General features: G+C 35.7%; 1 protein-coding gene across 3 annotated transcripts in view; it reads right to left on the reverse strand.

Moving 5' to 3' along the window:
• The window catches only part of CHM (CHM Rab escort protein), a 251,013-nt gene that overhangs the window by 81,297 nt on the left and 151,855 nt on the right, over window positions 1-17,861 (reverse strand). For 2 of the 3 annotated variants that reach the window (XR_012504882.1, XR_012504881.1), the window contains exon 16: window positions 17,710-17,801. The gene's annotated coding sequence lies outside the window, so the exon portion shown is untranslated. Of the gene's footprint in view, window positions 1-8,307; window positions 17,802-17,861 lie in introns of those variants that run through there. The other variant, XM_074359989.1, reaches the window with a different exon arrangement.

Here is a 17,861-nt window from a genome sequence, read left to right on the forward strand (position 1 = left end):
AAACAACAATGAGACATTACCTCACACCTGTCAGAATGATTATTCTAAAAAAGACCAGGAATAACAATTGTTGGTGAGGATGTGGAGGGAAGGGGACCTTTTTACACTGTTGGTAAGGTAAATTGGTGCAGCCATTATGGAAAACTAAAAATAGAACTACCATATGATTCAGCAATTCAACTCCTGGGTATACATCTGGATAAATGAAAACATTAATTGAAAAAGATACATGCACCCCAATGTTCATAGCAGCACTATTTACAATAGTCAAGACATGGAGGCAACTCAAGTGCTCATCAAAAGACAATTGGATTAAGAAAATGTGGTATATATACACATAGAGTATTAGTCAGCCATAAAAAGAATAAAATTCTGTCATTTGTAGAAACGTGGATGGACCTAAAGAATATTAGGCTTAGTGAAGAAATCAGACAGAGAAAGACAAATACTTTATGACATCACTTATATGTGGAATATTAAAATAATGCAAATGAATATACATACATATGCAAAACAGAAACAGACTCACAAATATAGAGAACAAACTTGTGGTTACCAAAGGGGAGAGGGAAGTGGGAGGGACCAATTAGGGGTATGGGATTAACAGAGACAACCTATTATATAAAAAATAGATAAGCAACAAGGATACATTGTATAGCACAGGGAATAAAGAGCCATTATCTTGTAATACCCTGTAATGGAGTATAATCTTCAAAAATACTGAATCACTATGCCTTCACCTGAAACTAACATAACATTGTAAATCAAATATGCTTCAAGAAGGAAAAAAACATAAATAACAATTCTTGACAAGGATGTGGAGAAAAGGGAACCCTCACACACTGTTGGTGGGACTGTAAATTGGTGCAGCCAATTCAAAGAAGTATGAAGGTTGCTCAGAAATTTAAATATAGAACTACCATGCAATCCAGCAATTCCACTTCTGGGTATTTATCTGAAGAAAATTAAAACATTAATTCAAAAAGCCATATGTACCTTTATGTTCACTGCAGTACTATCTACAATAGCCAAGATATGGAAGCAGCCTAAGTATCCATGGATAGGTGAATGGATAAAGAAAATGTGATATATATATATATCACATAGTGATATATATATCATATATATATATAATGTATAAATAAATGTAATATATAAATAAATATATATGTGTGTGTATATATATATATACACACACAATGAAATATTATTGAACTATAAAAAATGAAATTTTGTCATTTGCAACATGGAAGGATCTAGAGGGTATTATGCTAAGTGAAATAATTTAGACAGAGAAAGATAAATACTGTATGGTTTCACTTATACATGGAATCTAAAAACAAAACAAATGAACAAACAATACAGAAATGGTCATATAAAACAGATACAGGGAACAAACAGGTGGTTACCAGAGGAGGGGTGAGGGAAGGAAAGAAATAGCTGAGGGAGATTAGGAGGTACAAACCTCCAGTTACAAAATAAATGAATCATGAGTATGATATGTAAAGTATGGAGAATATAGTCAATAATAATGTAATATCTTTGTATGGTGACAGATGGTAACTAGAGTTATCATGGTGATCATTTTGGAATGTATAAAAATATTGAATCACTATGCTGTGCACCAGGAACTAACATAGTGTTGTAGGTCAATTATACTTCAAAAGCAAACAAACTTATAGAAAAAGAGATGAGATTTGTGGTTATCAGAGGTAGGGGAGTGGAAGAGAGGGAATTGGATACAGGTAGTGAAAAGGTATAAAATTCCAGTTATAAGATAAGTAAGTACTAGGGATGTAATGCACAACATCATAAATATAATTAACACTGCTGTATATTATAGATGAAAGTTGTTAAGAGAGAAAATCCTAAAAGTTCTCATCACAAGGAAAAATATTTATTTCTTTTTCTTTTCTTTTGTATCTATATGAGAGGATGGATGTTCACTAAACTTACTGTGGTAATCATTTCATAATGTATATAAGTCAAATCATGATGCTGTATATAAACATACAGAAAACAACAAAAAACAAATAAAAACACTGTAAGATACCTTGGAAAAAATAAAAGATGGGCAAGACCTTTGAATTAGTCAGGGTAATGCTAGGCTATGCTGTGGTGACATATAATCCCTGAAATCTCCATTTTGTAATATAACACAGATTGATTTCTTACAATTTATTTAGTTCTTATAACTTAACTGTAGTTTATGTGAGTCAAGTGGTCCTCTGGCACAGCTTTCCTTTAAGAGATAAGTCAGGAATCTGACTTGTGGCAATGACATCTGGACTATGTGGCTTATTAGTTAGTTATGGAAAAGGGGGAAAGGAATGGAGGAGGCAAACTAGTTCTTAATTGCTCAATCACCTTAACTTATCTTCAAGGGAGGGTGGGAAATGTAGAGGTGAACATGAATATTTGGTGATCTTTATCAGTCTCTGCCAAAAAGTATAAGATTATTGAAAAGCATAAGGAAAATCTAAATAAATACAATGATATACCATGTTCATGGATGGGAAGGTGGGATAGGATTAGATGCAATTCCAATCAAAATCACAACAAAGATTTGTGTGTGTCTGGAACTTTAGGGAGTTGATTTCAAAATGTTTATGAAAAACCAAAGGGCCTAGAATAGTCAAAATAATTCTGACGAAAAAAATGAGAGGGAGAGGCTAAATCTAATAGGTATCAAAACATGTTACAAAAGTTGCAGAAATATAAATAAGGTAGTATCACTATAGGAATATACTAAAATATCAATGAAATTGAATTCTATCCAGAATAGGAATTTAATATTTGACAATGATAGTATTTCAAATTAGTATGAAAGGGATGAACTAGTCAATAAATGGTGTCAGGCCCATTGGCTACTCATATGTAAATAGTTAACAGTAGATTTATATCTCACATAATTAACTCAACTAAATTTTAGGTGGATTAAAGAGCTAAAGGTTAAACAATACCATAACAGTATTTCAAAAACATATAGGATGTATTTTCATAATACTAAATTGGGGAAGACTTTCATAAACAGGATGCAAAGCCCAGAAGCCATAAAGGAAAATATAGAGTGCTTTGACTACATCAAAGTTTAAATGTTCTATGTAACAAATCACCCCATAAACAATGTTAAAATCTAGAATTGGGGGAGAATACTTACAACATACATAACAGAAGATTAGTATGCATAATATAAAAAGAACTCTAAACAAATCTTAATAGTGGCAAGGGCATGGATTGGTAAATCACAGAGGAGGTCATTCAAAATCACCAATAAACACATGCTCAGATGCATAAGTAATCAGGAATGCAAAGTATAACAAAATGATGCCATGTTTTGGCCCATCAGATTGGCAGACGGTAGAAGAATAATAACATCCAGCATTAGTGAGAGTGCAAATTGATAAGCTCTTTCTGGAGTACCATTTGGCAGTCTCTCAAAATTCTATACGTCTTCTTTAATCCAGAAATTCAATCTCTTAAGAATCTACTCATCAGAAATATACATGTGAACAGAGATATGTGTATGAGATGTTCATTGAATCATTGCTTGCAATAGCAATAAAACTGGAAACACCTAAATGTTCATTAATAATGAACAGTTAAATGGATTTCATACCATGAAACACTATGCAGCAATTAAAAAGTGAAGATTCAATATGCATCAATTCTTACATAGTGGTATTTTATGATGTATAGGCTATATTGTTTTGAAAAAAAGCCAGTTACAGAACTATGATACTAGCCAATCTATCTTTAAAAAGTTTTTCAAAGACTGTATACCCTCTACTCAGTGTGTCTGTGGATGCCTGTGTGTGTGTATAGAAAAATATCTGAAAGAACGTGGCACACAACAGTTTCACATCTGGTAAGGAGTGATATAAGAAGTGCTGGTGAAGTAATGTGCCAAAAATGTAGAAAATTTAAAAAAAGATAAAGGAAAAAAGATTATTCATATAATCACACCATTCAAAGATAACTAATGTCATCATTTTGTGTTCACTCTTCTAGAGTTTGCACATATATACACATATGTACGTAGACTTCCTTCTATCTCTTTTTTACACAAAATGGGATCATGCATTACTTGCTGTTTTTGTAGCTTGCTTTTTTGGTTTAACCATATATTGTTAATTTTCCCCCATGATATTAAATACCTATTTATTTCAAAACCACTTATACTGTTTACTTCACTTCAGGCACTTTCCCACATCTCTTGCTTATATATACATCTGCATTCTTTTAATGTTCTTTTAAGACATTATTTTTTATTGCTGAAGAAGCATTAACTTCTTCTGTTGTGTATGTAACATCAACATTGCTCATTCAGATAGGTATTTGATATTTGAAGAAACAGTAGGAAAAGAGTGCCCATCACTGGGATTGAACTGAGATCTATTTTTTTTTTTTAATTTTCTATGCAGAGGTTGAGGTTTTTTATAGAAAATACCTGCAAAATATTCTTCATCTGGACTGCAGCACAAACAGAAACACACCAATGACTCTTTACAAAACTTTTAAAAAATATATAGCACGTTCTTGGTATGCATCCAATTTCTTAACACAAATAGAATTGTTAGTTGAATATTTATTGTCTGTTCAAATTATGGCAAAAGTGGTGCTTTCTATTCTAGTTCCCTTTGATCAGGCCTCCTATGCAGGCAGCCAGTGCATCTGTTTGGATCTTTCTTGTCAAGTTCTAAGTCCCAGTTGCCACAGAGATTTACAGTATTTCCATGAAGTTTCCATTTCAGCCTGTGATGCACCAATCACTATTAGAATATGGGCAAAAAGCCTGTAAATAAAGCCAGTGGTGGAATTCATAACAAATGCTTTTCCAGCAACGAAAGCTTGAATTTCACATGCCTCCTGAGTTTCCTGTGTCTCATGACCAAATTTTAGGTATTCAGAAACAGTTCACTTGATAAAGTTTAACTTGGAGAGTATATTGTGCTGTTTCTCTTGGGATTGAAATTGAATATTTAGATTTAATTGTTGCTTTTAATGGAATCATGGAGTCACTTTTCAACTTGAAGCTTAAAATATCTAATATCTGGTAATAAGAAGGACTGTGGCCTGATTAATGGGGTACAACTAGAAAATATACATTTAAGTTTACTAAAGATTCTCTAGCACATCTGCTGTTGCAGTCATGATGAAGAGAATAGTGACCAATTAGGAAACTGTGGTCCTAATCCTGGCTCTGTCCTTTATTATTCAGCAGCAATGTTGCCCCTTATTAAGTGATTTTCTATGTGCCAGGCACTTGGTTGAGTGCTTCATGTAGATTTTCTCATATTTATTCTTACAAAAGTCCTGTGGAGCAGGTACTATCATCATTCCCACTGAACAAAGAAGAAAACGGATAACTAGAGAGGCAGGGATAATTTGCCAAGAGTTACATCTAATAAATGGAGGAGCCAGGATTCAAACCCAGGTCTCCTCTGTACTCTAATGGATCCATACTAACTATAATGAAAAAAAACAAAAGAAATATTATAAAAAATCCAGGTCTCTTGGATTAAACCCAATTCATAAATATTAAATTGTCTTGCATTTCTAGCTTTAAGGCTCTTGGACAAGCCTCTTCCTCTCTCTTGGCCTCAGTTACAAAATGAGGAGACTGATCAATCCACAGGGCCTCCATTAAATACATAAATAAGCAAACCTAATTCCCTACCTCCCAAATAAACAAACAAACAAACAAATAAATAATCCCCAATTTTTTTAAATGAGGAGATTGGACTAGAAGTAAATGGTTTCTTAAGATTTCCTCCAGCTCATTCATTTCAGCCATTGTTTCTTCTTTCTACTATAATATAGTCAAGCTTCATCTCAAGTCTTTGGCCTTGTATATTGGAGATGTTCAGAAATATTTTTTTTCTGAATAAATGTTTTGCAACCATTTCCTGTAGAGTTTTCTTTCCATATACATATTTAATAAAAGAGGGTAATTTCTCTTAGGGGTATAATACTGAAATGGAGGTGAAATAGGGGTGTGGGTGGACTGAAGGGCTGGCCATCTTAGCTCTGCTATATCCTGCCAAGGTGCTCCTGCTGTCATACCCACATACTACTAATTACTCCGAGAGTGAAGAAGACAAAGGAAGGGATGTGGTGGGAAGCAGCCCCAAAATCACAACAGGAGAGGCTATTTAGGAGCCTATGACCCAAGTCATATAGCTTTGGGATGCTACACCCAGCTCTACTCTCTCACCTCAATTCTAAGTATATAATGAACACACGATATTTCACATTTCCAGGGGATATTATTCCCTTTTCCATTTGTGAGGTAGGCTTGACACCTCACAGGTTTTACTAAAGAAGATCAACATTTGCTTGTTTATAAGGCCCATACCACATTGTAAATGCCATGGTTTTACAACTTACGCTTAGACATCTAAGATAAAGGGGGTGAGGGAAATTATCCACCATATAATGTTTTGGTCAAGGAGATTGTGGCCATGTAGTATTAATGAAAAATATGAATCAAATGTAAAGGGGTATTCTTATTTACACTCACTTTTTTTATTGAAGTACAGTCAGTTACAATGCTGTGTCAATTTCTGGTGTACAGCATAATGTTTCAGTCATACATATACATACACATAGTCATATCATTATAGGTTACTGCAAGATATTGAATATAGTTTGCTGTGCTATACAGTAGAAACTTGTTGTTTATTTTATATATAATAGTATCTGTAAATCTCAAGCTCTCAATTTATCCCTTCCCACCCCCTTTCCTCTGGTTACTATAAGTTTGATTTCTACGTCTGTGAGTCTGTTTTCTGTTTTCTGTAAATAAGTTCATTTGTGTCTTATTTTTTTTAGATTCCACATAAAAGTGATATCATTTGGTATTTTTCTTTCTTAAGGGAATATTTTTGGGGTATTTTGTTGTTTTTTTTTAACTTTTTTTATTGAGTTATAGTCATTTCAAAATCTTGTGTCAAATTCCAGGGTAGAGCACAATTTTTCAGTTATACATGAACATATATATATATATTCATTGTCACATTATTTTCGTTGTGAGCTACCATAAGATCTTGTATATATTTCCCTGTGTTGTACAGTATAATCTTGTTTATCTATTCTACATTTTGAAATCCTAGTGTGTCCCTTCCCACCTCCCACCCCCTTGGCAACCACAAGTTTGTATTCTATGTCTGTGAGTCTGTTCCTGTCTTGTACTTATGATATATTTTTTTTTTAGATTCCATATATGAGCAATCTCATATGGTATTTTTCTTTCTCTTCTGGCTTACTTCACTTAGAATGACATTCACCAGGAACATCCATGTTGCTGCAAATGCCATTATGTTGTCAGTTTTTATGGCTGAGTAGTATTCCATTGTATAAATATACTACTTCTTCTTTATCCAGTCGTCTGTGGATGGACATTTAGGCTGTTTCCATGTCTTGGTTACTGTAAATAGTGCTGCTATGAACATTGGGGTGCAGGTGTCTTTTTGAAGTAGGCTTCCTTCTGGATATATGCCCAGGATCGGGATTCCTGGGTCATATGATAAGTCTATTTCTAGTCTTCTGAAGAATCTCCATACTGTTTTACATAGTGGCTGCACCAAACTGCATTCCCACCAGCAGTGTATGAGGGTTCCCTTTTCTCCACAGCCTCTCCAGCATTTGTCATTTGTGGACTTTTGAATGATGGCCATTCTGACTGGTGTGAGGTGATACCTCATTGTAGTTTCGATTTGCATTTGTCTGATAATTAGTGATATTGAGCATTTTTTCATGTGCCTATTGATCATTTGTATTTCTTCCTTGGAGAATTGCTTGTTTAGGTATTTTGCCCATCTTTACATTGGGTTGTTTGTTTTTTTCTTTCTTATTAAGTCGTATGAGCTGCTTATGTATTCTGGAGATCAAGCCTTTGTTGGTTTCATTTGCAAAAATTTTCTCCCATTCTGTAGGTTGTCATTTTGTTTTACTTATGGTTTCCTTTGCTGTGCAGAAGCTTGTAAGTTTCATTAGGTCCCATTTGTTTATTTTTGCTTTTATTTCTATTTTATTCAAGTTGTCACTTTCTTCTTGGTTCAGTCTGGTGGACTGTATGTTTCCAGAAACTTGCCCATCTCCTCTAGGTTATCCATTTTGGTTGCATATAGTTTTTTCATAATATTCTTGTATGATATTCTGTATTTCTATGTTATTTGTTGTAATTTCTCCATTCTCCTTTCTTATTTTGCTTATTTGTGCTCCCTTTTTTCTTCTTTGTGAGTTTGGCCAGAGGTTTGTCGATTTTATTTACTTTTTCAATAAACCAGCTTTTGGTTTGATTGATTTTTTCCATTGTTTTTTAAGTCTCTATTTTATTTGTTTCCTCCCTGATCTTTATAATTTCTTTCCTTCTGTTGACTTTGGGGTTTTTTTGTTTGTTTGTTTGTTTGTTTGTTTGTTTTTTGCTCTTCTTTTTCTAATTCTTTTAGCTGGTGCATTAGATTGTTTATTTGAGATTGTTCTTCTTTTTTGAAGAAGGCCTGTATCACTAGAAACTTCCCTCTTAGGACTGCCTTTGCTGCATTCCATAAATTTTGTGTGGTTATGTTTTCATTTTCATTTGTCTCAAGGTATTTTTTAATTTCAACTTTGATTTTATCATTGACCCACTGGTTTTTTAATAGCATGTTGTTTAATCTTTCCTTTTTGTCTCTTTTGTTACTCTGTAGTTGATTTCTAGTTTCATGGCATTGTGGTCAGTAAAGATGCTTGAGATAATTTCTATTTTCTTAAAATTGTTGGGGCTTCTTTTGTGTCCAAGTACATGATCAATCCTGGAAAATGTTCCATGTGCACTTGAAGAGAATGTATAACCTGTTTTGGGGGGTGTAATGCTCTGAAAATATCCACCAAATCTAATTTTTCTATTGTATCATTTAATTTCTCTGTTGCCTTATTTATTTTCTGTCTGGAAGATCTGTCTAGTGATGTTAATGTGGTGATAAAATCTCTGACAATGATTGTATTCCCCTCAATATCCCCCTTTATCTCTGTTAGTAATTGTGTTATGTTCTTAGGTGCTCCTATATTGGGTGCATATATATTAACAATTGTAATATCTTCATCTTGTATTACTCCTTTAATCATTATAAAGTGTCCTTCTTTATCTTTCTTTATGACCTTTGTTTTAAAGTCTATTTTGTCTGAAATCAGTACTGATACACCTGCTTTTTTGGCTTTTTCATTTGTATGGAATATCTTTTTCCATCCTTTCACTCTCAATCTATACGTGTCCTTTTCTCTAAAGTGAGTCTCTTGTATGCAGCATATTGAAGGTTCTTGCTTTATTATCCAATCTGTCACTCTATGTCTTTTGATTGGAGCATTTAGTCCATTAACATTTACAGTCATGAATTATGGATGTGTGTTTATTTCCATTTGCAACTTATTTTTTGCAGTTGATTTGGTATTTCCTCTTTGTTCCTTTCTTCTTTCTTTTGTGGTTTTATAATTTTTCTTTGTATTATCATGGATTTTATTTAGTTTTTGTGACTCACTCGTACGTTTTTGGCTTGTGGTTACCCTTTTTTGTAAGTCTATTAGCTCATTACTGTAACTGTTCCTATTAAACGGATAGTAATATAATCTCAAACCCATCCTACTGAGAACAAAAAATTTAAAAAACAAAGAAAAAATACTCTATATTTCCTTGCTTCCCTCTCCCATTCTTAATGATTTAGATGTCTTTTTTTTTTTTTACAATTTTGTGTTTATTCTATTTGTAATTCATGGTAGTTATCACCTTTCCAGTTATGAGTTTCTCATTTCTGTAGCATCCTGCTGCTTTTCTATTAGACTAGACCTTTCAATATTTCTTTTAGCATGGGTTTAGTGTTGCTAAATTCTTTTGGTTTTTGCTTGTCTGTGAAATTCTTTATCTCTCCTTCTATCCTAAAGGATAGCCTTGCTGGATAGAATATCCTAGGCTGCATCTTTTTTTCATCCAGGACTTTGAATATATCTTGCCACTCCCTTCTGGCCTGTAGTGTTTATGTAGAGAAAGCAGCTGAGAGCCTTATGGGGGTTCCCTTGTAACTCCCTCTTTGCTTTTCTCTTGCTGCCTTTAGGATCATTTTTTTTATCCTTGACTCTGGCTATCTTGATTATATATGTCTTGGTGGGTGTGTTTGGGTTCTTCCTGTTTGGGACCCTCTGAGCTTCCTGTACTTGGATATCTGATTCCTTCTTTAAGTTTGGGAAGTTTTCAGTCATGATTTCTTCCAATACCTTTTCAATCCCCTTCAATCTTTCTTCCCCTTCTGGAACCCCTATTATGTATAGATTGGCATGCTTTATATTATCCCATAGGTCCCTTATGTCATTAGTTTTTCTCTCAGCTGGTTTTTTATTCTTTTGGGTGCTTTTTTTTTTTTTTTTTTGTCCTGTCTTCTATGTCACTAATTCATTCCTCTGCATTATTTAGTCTGCTTTGTGCAGCCTTTAGATCAGCTCTCATCTCAGCCAATGAGTTTACCAATTCTACTTGGCTCTTCTTTATAGCTTCAATTTCATTTTTGACATATTTTATATCTCTGAACACTATCTCTTTTAGTTCCTTCCGTACTTTGATCACTCCTTTTTTGAAATCTTGATCTAGTAGGCCACCCATGTCTATTTCATTGACCGTTCTTTCAGGGGATTTCTCTTGCTCTTTTAATTGGGAGTGGTTCCTCTGCTTCTTCATCTTGCTCATATCTTTCTGGCACCGTGGCTTATGGAGTATCAGTTATCTATTGTAGTCCTTAAGGAGTTTATTTATATCTATCTAACGTCTATGCAGGAATAAAACAAAAAAAAAGAGAGAGAGAAAGAGAATTTTAAAAGAAGGGAGAAAAAGGTTTGAAAACAGTGTATAATCAATAAGAGAAGAGAAATTTTAATCAGACTAGCAGTCTAGTTGAGACATCTTTTTGAAAACCTTTAAAAAAGGAGAAAAGATCAGAAAACAAAATTTGAAACCTGTGTATAATCAATAACAGGAGATCAAAACCAAGAATAATGAAAATGAAATCGTTTGGATTTTTAAAAATAATAATAATAAAAATATTTTAATGAAAAATTTTAAAGGCATTAAAACTTGAAGCATACTTAATTATTTAAAAAGTAAAAATGAAAAAGGTTTTAGAAAATAGAACAGATCAAAAAAGATTTTAAAAAGGGGAGGGTGTTTACAAGGAGACTGTGTGCTCTTTATGATTTTATCAAGAAGTCTTTCTGTCTTCACCCTGTTTCTCAAACTCAGCTTGCTGTTTGCAGATGCCCTCTGTTGGTGCCCCTCATTTGTGCTGCTCCCAGTGCCTGTCAGCAAGCAGATCGTGCCCCCTCCAAACACTGTGGTCAGGTGCTGCTCTCCTTCACGGTGGTCAGGTGGGTCACTCACCTTCCCGATGCCACAGTCAGATGCTGCGCTTAGGCGAGTTAGGCTGATAGATCAAGCCCCCTCCCAGCACCCCAGTTCTGTGCTGCATTCCTGCCAGGAAGGTTGGTGGCCACCTGCCCTCTCCCAGCGCCTGTCAGTCTGCTGCTCTGTGCAGCTGCCTGCTCCGCCTTGTGTCCGTGATCCCTAGGCGGGCTCAGGGAAGACCGTAAAACAGCCCTGCCCCTGCTCTGTGCCAAAACTCAGCTCCTTGTTTGTCTTGGCGGCCTGAGTTCTCTGAAGTACCAGGGCAGAAAAATCCTATCCGCCTTGGGCTGTAAACAAGTCTCCTTCTGGCCTTTGAGGCTGCTAAACCCTTAGGTACAGATTCAGGTTTTGACCCCACCCCCGCCTGGGTGCAAAGAGCTGGAGGATATTGTGGCTGTGCCTGAGCCCCGCCTGTCTTCGCTCGAAAATCTTCTGTGAGTTTTCAGAGATGGGGGTATGGCACCCTTTCCCCCAGGGCACATCAGCTGTGTTGTTTTATGGAATGCCCAGGTTGTTTTGCCCTGTGTACCTACTCATCCAAGGCATGCAGCACCCTGCAGTCCCCCAAGGCTGCCTCAGTGCAGCTGCTCCAATCCTCCATCCCCCAGGTGCCAGCTCGCATCTCAGGCTGGGTGTTGCAGGGACCCTTTGTGCCTGTTTACCTTAGTTCTGTCAGTCAAGGGGTGCTCCGTACAAATCTGAGCCTTGGAGGCTCCCCCTCAGTCCTGCTGACCTCTCTGTTGGGGAGGAGGAAACCCAGCGAACGAGAGCTAGTCCTCCTTTTCCGCTCCCTCCCCGCGGGACCAGTCCTGCACTGTTTTGCCTTTTCTTCTTTCTTTTTTCCTTTTCTCCTACCAGATTCATGGTGCCTTTGTCTTTTGAAGAGGGCGATGTTGTGTCTGAGTTCGGCAGGTGTTCTGGTTGGCTGAGTGGGTCTGTGGATGTGAGTTTTGTTTTCTGGGGGATAGGGTGAGCTACGAGCATCCTTCTACTCCACCATCTTTGCCCCCTTCTTCAAGGGTTATTTTTGAATGGCAATTGCACATAGACTTACTGGGGGCAAACTGATAGATAGATGGGTTCTACTATTAGGAGGGAATTGTAGTCCTCAAATAATCTTCACTTTAAGTGCAACACATTTTATGATACAGATGTATTCCTGCAGAGTTGTCCTCAAATTGGACTTCTTGCAATTCATGTCTTCTTCTTCCATAATCTTTTTAAAATTGCTTTATTTTCAATTTGATCTTCATTTGGCTATGTTTCTACCTACCACTCCTACCTCTCTCTGCCTAGACATTAATACTACCTGGTAACTCATAGGAACTCCTACTTAAAAAGTAGCCTGAATTCTTTGGTAAAGCAAAGAATCACTTTGTAATGGGCACAACCATCCTCCAACATGCTGTGCTTTATACATCTAGATCTTCCTATAGAGTGTTCTGTTAAAACAGAATGTGTCTGAATATGGATTAGCATGTCAAATCCAGCAGTCAAAAATTATTTTCAAAGATCTGAAACAAATTATGTCCAAGATTCAGCTTATCTTTCCATACAATTTTAAATCCAGATTTAGAAAAGGAATGGCATTTTCCTGCGGACAATTTTTTCCAGTCATAATAAAGATTAATAGCAGTTTTAAGTTCCACATAAATATTTTGGTTGCTTTTGCATAAGCTCAACCAAAGGAAACCACTTCTTCGTATATTGCCCATTTCTGACTTAAAAATTCTAAACAACTTGGGGTATAGAATTTAGGTTATATCTAATGCCTTGTACACTTCCCTATCTGTAAAACTTAAATGTTTCTATATTATGCAAATAGCTTCCATACCAAACAAAGATGAATTTCTGCAAAACCTTAGTCCGTATTTGAACTTGAGTCTTATTCCAGAGCATTATTTTGAAAACATATTTTCTAAGACAAATCCAAATCAAAAAGGACAATTTCAGATCATGTGTACCAAAGGCACTAGGTTTAAGTACCCTAATTATAATTGCCTTCCATTGTATAACAATCATTGTTTTTTTATAGCACATATTTGTTAGATGGGTATTGCCTCTCCTATGGTTTTTCTCAGAAGAAATTGATAGTGGTATGCTAGAAGCCACCAAGATAATTCTCTGCCACAGGTCTTATCAAGTGTGGATAATATTTGCTTTCTTCTTTGCTTTACTCTCCCTTCTGTGTGGACCTTCAGAGTTAAACATTTTACGATATTTTCTTATCAGTAAAAATCCAAATTCGCACGGTATACAAATACATTCACAAACACATATTTACACAGTTGTGGTTTGGGAGGTGCTAATAGTGAAATTTCCCAGATGTGTTTACTGAGTTCAAGTTTTGTGCTTCCAAGTATCAGAATTCAACATGCATATCCTGATCCTGAGCATCAACATAAATCTGATTATGAGACAGGAGTGTTTCAAAACAAAAACAAAAACAAAAACAAAAACAAGGGCAGGAATAATACCGGGCCTGAGGAAGGATTTGATCGTGGAATTAGAAAGCTCTCAGAAACCAACTGTAGGTTCACCTGGCAGTTCTGTGTCTCATCACTGCTTCTTTCTTTGCAAACTGACTTTGTTTTCCTAGCCACATGGTAGAAAATACAGCTGGCCATAGCTAAAGAGATTTTGTGGTATGGGTTGGCCATTCAGAAAGTCAAACCCTTTATGAGTCCCAATTCCAAAGTGGGTCAGGAGTATGTCCCTACCCCAGATAGAAACTACTCTGGCCAGAGGAGCAGGGTTATGCAGGAGATGGGTGGCCATGAGCCAGGTGTTTAGGTGCTAGAGATGCAAGGATGAATAGCAGGGCCCCTGCCCTCAAGTTGCTCACTGTCTAGGAGAGAGAAATGAAATGAGCAAACTTGGATTCCAATGAGATAAGGGCTTTATGAACAGTTCTGTGGGGGGCACAGAGGGAAAAATAACTTTGCCACGTGGAGGTGCCCAAATGTTAGCAGTCGAAGTAACACTAAAGCTAGGTTTTAAAGGAGAATAGAAGGGGTGGGGGCAGGGGCGATGGTGGTAGCAGAGAGGCCAGGAAATTCCAGAAGAAGAAATAAGAGTTTGAAGATACTGAGAAGTTCATTGTGACTGAAGAATAGAGTGTGAGGTTGGGAGGGAGATGGAATGATAGATGAAACCAAAGAGGAACATTGTGTTTTCTGGAGGGTGTGGTTTCATATGCTATGCTAAAGAGGTCAGACTGCATTTTTCCATGTTATGTAAGCATGAGAAGGAATCCACGCAGTGGTTTCTGCCTCAATAGGTTATTAGAATAAAATGAAGAGCTTGGTGTCAGGAAGACTAATTGTAATAATTAATCTGAAAGAGAATGAGAACAGTGGGTTGTGGGAATAGAGGAGGAGGCTGTGATCAGGAAGACATTCTAAGATAAAATCAACAAGATACTGTGCTGAACTGAATGAAGGAGTTGAAGAAGTAAGGAGTTGTAATTTAACATGTATGTAAGCAAGATGAATAGATAAGCTTGATTCTACTGTGTCAACTAGTTTGATTGTAAAAAACTGTCCACATTTCACTTGACTTACTCATTTCTTCATCAGTAGCTCTATTTGGATAAAAACAACTTGTGTGATCTCCACTCATTAGTAGCTTTTTTTAAAATTAAAGTATTGTTGATTTACAATATTATATTAGTTTCCAATGTATAACATTGTGACTCAGTATTTTTATAGATTATACTCCATTTAAAGTTATTACAAAATAATTCCTTGTTGTTTATTTTATACATAGTAGTTTGTATCCCTTAATTCCATACCCCTATCTTGCCCCTCCCCCATCCTTCTTCTCACTGGTAGCTAGTTTGCTTTCTATATCTGAGTCTGTTTCTGTTTTGTTATATACATAATTTCTTTTTTTTTAGATTTTGCATATAAGTAATATAGAATATTTGCCTTTCTTGAACTTATTTCACTAAGCATAATATCCTCTAGGTTCATCAGTGCTGTTGCAAATAGCAGAATTTCATGCTTTTTTGTGGCTGAGTAATATTCCATTGTGTGTTTGTGTGTATCACATCTTCTTTATTCATTCATCTATTAGTGGACACTTAGGTGGCTTCCATGTCTTGGCTATTGTAAATAGTGCTGCTATGAACATTGTGGTGCACATATCTTTTCAAACTAGTATTTTCTTTGGATACATACCCAGTAGTGGAATTGCTGAATCATACGGTAGCTCTATTTTTAGTTTTTTTGAGAAGCCTCCATACTGTTTTCCACAGTGCCTGCACTAACTTACAATCTCACCAACAGTGTACTTGAGTTCCCTTTTCTGCATATCCTTACCAACATTTGTTATCTGTTGAGCTTTTGATGATAGCCATTTGACAGGTGTGAAGTGGTATCTCATTGCGGTTTTGATTTGCATTTTCTGATTAGCGATGTTGAACTTTTTTTCCTGTGCCTGTGGGCCATCTGTGTATCTTCTTTGTAAAAACGTCTATTCAGATCTTCTGTCCATTTAAAAAAAATTTTTTTTTGGTGGGGGGAGAGGTAATTAGTTTTATTTATTTATTTGTTTATTTGTTTATAAATGGAAGTACTGGGGATTGAACCCAGGACCTCGTGCATGCTAAGCACGCACTTTACCACTGAGCTATACCCTCCTGCTCTTTCTGCCCATTTTTTTAATCGAGTGGTTTGTTTCTTTGTTATTGAGTTTATGATCTGTTTATGTAACTTGGATAAATGATATGGCAACTTCTTGTAGGTCATATCATTTACAAATATTTTCTCCCATTTAGTAGGATGACCTTTCGTCTTGCTGATGGTTTCCTTTGCCGTGCAAAAGCTTTTTAGTTTAATGTAGTCCCATTTGTTTGTTTGCTTTTGTTTCTCTTTGCTGAAGGGACAGATCCAAAGAAATATTGCTAAGACTGATGTCAAAGAGTGTACTGCATATGTTGTCTTCTAGTTTTATGTTTTGATGTCTTACAGTTAAGTCCTTAATCCATTTTGAGATTATTTTTTTATATGGTGTGAGAAAGCAGTCCAGTTTCCTCAACATCATTTATCAAAGAGGCTCTTTTCTCCCCATTGTATATTCTTGCCTCCTTTGTCATAGCTTAACTGACCACATTAAGTGTGGGTTTATTTCTGGGCTCTCTATTCTGTTCCATTTATCTGTGTGTCTATTTTTGTGCCAGTACCATGCTGTTTTGATTACAGTAGCTTTGAAATATAGTTTGAAATTGGGAGTGTGATACCTCCAGTTCTGCTCTTCTTTCCTAAGATTGTTTTGGCTCTTTGGAGTCTTTTGTGTTCCCATACATATGTGTGTATTATCTGTTCTAGTTTTGTTAAAAATGCCATTGGTGGTTTGAAAGGGGTTGCATGCAGAGGGTATTATCAAGTGAAGTAATAAGTCAGTCAGGAAATACAAATACTATATTATTTCACTTATATGTGGAATCTAAAAAACAAAAGAAGAAATATAACAAAGCACAAAATAGACTTACAGTTACAGAGAACAAATAGGTAGTTGCCAGAGAGGAGGAAGAGTGTGAGACACATGAGTGAAATCGGTGAGGGAGATTAAGAGGTACAAATTTCCAGTTATAAAATAAATGAGTCACAGGGAAGACATGTACAGCATGGGGAATACAGTCAATACTGTAATAACTTTATATGGTGACAGATGGTGGGTATCATGGTGATCATTTTGTAATGTACAGAAATATGGAATCACATGTTGTGTACCTGGAGCTAACATAGTGCTGTAGGTCAATTATAGTTCAATTAAAAATAATAAAAATAGGAGGAAAATGCTATGTTGATAAGATGAAGAAGATTAATAATATCTAATATATATTAGAATGTGACTAGAAAATTAATAGCTAGTATTTCATCTCTTCAAGCTCTACAAGTCCTCTGCTGAATTGGTATAGTCTTTTTTTTTATTACTGAAGTCTAGTCATTTACAGTGTTATCAATTTCTGGTGTACAGCATAGTGTCCCAGTCATGCATATATGTACATATATTCATTTTCATATTCTTAGTCTTGCTATTTTTTCCACACATAAAAGTCCAGACTAGAACAATTCACTAATGTTTCTATTAGTGAATTAGTGAATGCGTCCATCTCTAAAGAGTATTTCTTTTAGGGGTCAACCATCTCATTGATAGGAGGAGGATTTACACATGCAAGTCTTATTAACATTAATAGGAGTTACCAGCATAAATCCTCCAGTAGTGATACGCAAAAAGACCCTACAGTCTACTAGGATTCAAGTTCTAATGATTACCTGTCAAATGGTCCTAAGAGTCATCATCACCAGAAAGAGCAGACGTGGCAACTTGTATGGGAAGGACATCTCACTGCAGTCCCACAGCTAAACTGTGTTAATGGAAAGAAAAGTGGCCTTCAAAATGTGACCTAGGATGTTAAGTGTTAAGC

Source organism: Camelus bactrianus, chromosome X (assembly GCF_048773025.1).
Source record: "Camelus bactrianus isolate YW-2024 breed Bactrian camel chromosome X, ASM4877302v1, whole genome shotgun sequence".
Lineage (NCBI taxonomy): Eukaryota > Metazoa > Chordata > Mammalia > Artiodactyla > Camelidae > Camelus > Camelus bactrianus.